This window comes from Triticum dicoccoides, chromosome 2B (assembly GCF_002162155.2).
Source record: "Triticum dicoccoides isolate Atlit2015 ecotype Zavitan chromosome 2B, WEW_v2.0, whole genome shotgun sequence".
In the NCBI taxonomy this organism is placed as follows: Eukaryota; Viridiplantae; Streptophyta; class Magnoliopsida; order Poales; family Poaceae; genus Triticum; species Triticum dicoccoides.
The window spans coordinates 113904698-113906868 of record NC_041383.1 but is presented as its reverse complement, the minus strand read 5'-3'; the positions used below and the strand labels follow the sequence as shown (position 1 = coordinate 113906868).

General features: G+C 41.7%; 1 pseudogene; it reads left to right on the top strand.

The window, feature by feature from the left end:
* Nucleotides 1–791: 791 nt before the first annotated feature.
* On the top strand, nt 792–1793 carry LOC119360612 (annotated as a pseudogene).
* Nucleotides 1794–2171: the final 378 nt, after the last annotated feature.

Below are 2171 nucleotides of genomic sequence, written 5' to 3'. Positions count from 1 at the left end.
ACTGGACATTTTCTTATTTAACAACACATAATATTTTTACTTTAAACAGGGATTTGAAAATTGTTAGAAAGTACCTATGAATTATGAGAATTAATAAAATAGGAAACATTTGTTGCGCTAAGTAGTGTCTAGCCCAATCATGAGACCCTGCAGGCGGAACAAGCACTGCCCACGAGCGCCTCATAGCACCTCCCACGTCCATCTACTCTCGTACCTAGACCACCGAAGTTGATATGTAGATCTATGAAAATAATCAGAAAAGGTGGCCACCACATAGTTTGTCCCCAATATGAAGGTTCGGTCCCTCTTGAGCGATTATGTTAGTGTCTCTGGTAGCGATCGATCTAACCTCCTCATCAAGGTTCACCCAATGTCCCAAGCATTTCTTTGCCTTGTTTATGTTAGTGTCTCTAGTTTGGTGACACCGCTTTTACAAAACCATAGTGATCTAAAACCTCGGCAATGCATACTTCCGTTTCTAAAAACCACAGTTTTTCTCACTTTGTTTTACTAGAAAACAGAGGTTGAGAGATCTCTTTCTCAAATACTAAAAAGAGCATGGTGTTAGGCATACTATGGTTTATAGAACTGGGCTATTTGTTGATGTTAAACACATCAAACATTTTAAAACCGTAGTTTTTTAAAGAGTCAATTACACCGGTGATGCTAGAACTTGTCGCAAACGGTCACTTTAGTGCTAGAACTTGCAGCATACATTAAAGTGGTGCAAAAACTTGGCTGGAACATTTTAAAACCTTAGTTTTTTAAAACATGTTGACTTGACTGTATTCATGGATGATATATTCTTATTGCAGAAATGTGTGGAAGATAGGCTCAGCGTGCTGACCACGACATCTTAATCTCTATCTTGGTGAGAGTCGACATTGCCACGGCAGCAAGAAGTAGCATTTTGTCAACGCGGTGGAGAAACTTGTGTGGTTACTTCGTAATCCCAAATTTCATGCCATGGACTTCCTTAGCGCCACATGCAAAGGAGCTGCACGCCACATTGATCAAGCAATGGCGTCTCTGGTGAGAGCTACTAGCAGACTCTTGGCTCATCCACGCAGGGAACACACCACTAAAAAGCTATGCCTTGAGCCCTATCTCACCGGCAACTACTCGCATGACATCAGCCTGCTGGTCAGCAACGCCATTGACAGTGAGATGGTAACAGATTTGGAACTCGCCATTTTAACTGAGAAGAAGCCAGAGGACTCCGCGCACGAGGTTATGGTGCAGCAAGCTCAGGATATGGATGGATTTTTCAGTGCCTTTCCTAGCATTCTTCGTTGCCTCACAAGGCTCCATCTACAAAATGTTCGCTTGGCCGAACGGGACATGAATCACCTTTTGTTCGACTGCTGCACCTTCGTCTGGACCACTACAACACCGGGGACTGTGCTGTATGGAAGATCAATGCGGCACGTTCGAATCTCAGAGTTCTAGAAGTCTACTTATCCAGGTTGAAAAGAGCTGAGGTGCTATGCCTTCTAAAACTAGAGCGGGTCCGTTGGCAGGCTTGGTTGTTTTATGAGGCCCCCTTGTGTTTTGGTTATGTCCCGTCACTCAAGGAATTATCCCTCGTCTGTGATGCAACTCTCATTCACCAAGACTTTAGTTTAAGCCAAGTTCCAGACGGTGCCACAAACATACATACTTTAACCTTAAACTTTCGAGGAGAAAAGGTAATTTTAGCCGATAGCTGATATATTGTGGTTGTGTGCTATTTCGTTCGTACGAACTTAATGTTGGACTAGCACTAGGATTGTTCTAGTTTTGCTGGTTCATAACCTCACCATGTTATTTGCTTTTATTTAAAATTTAAAATTTCTAGGAAGCATCCCATTACTTAGCAAATGACTAACCTGGTGCGCACATAACTTGCATCTATGACATGCAGATGTACAATTATTCTATTTTTACCTCTCTTTTCTTGTTCATCAGATTTGGATGCAACCAGACGGAAAACAACTATGCACTGCATTCAACAAGCTAAGAAAGCTGACCATCCATGGTATCTTTATAAAATTTGACCTATTATGGACATTAAATCTCATCGAAGCTGCTCCATCTGTCGAGACATTTGATGTTGAGGTACTTCTACTCATTCTTTTCAACTTTTAGTTAGAATGAGTACAAGTCTATCTGACTCAAAGCACCATCGTAGT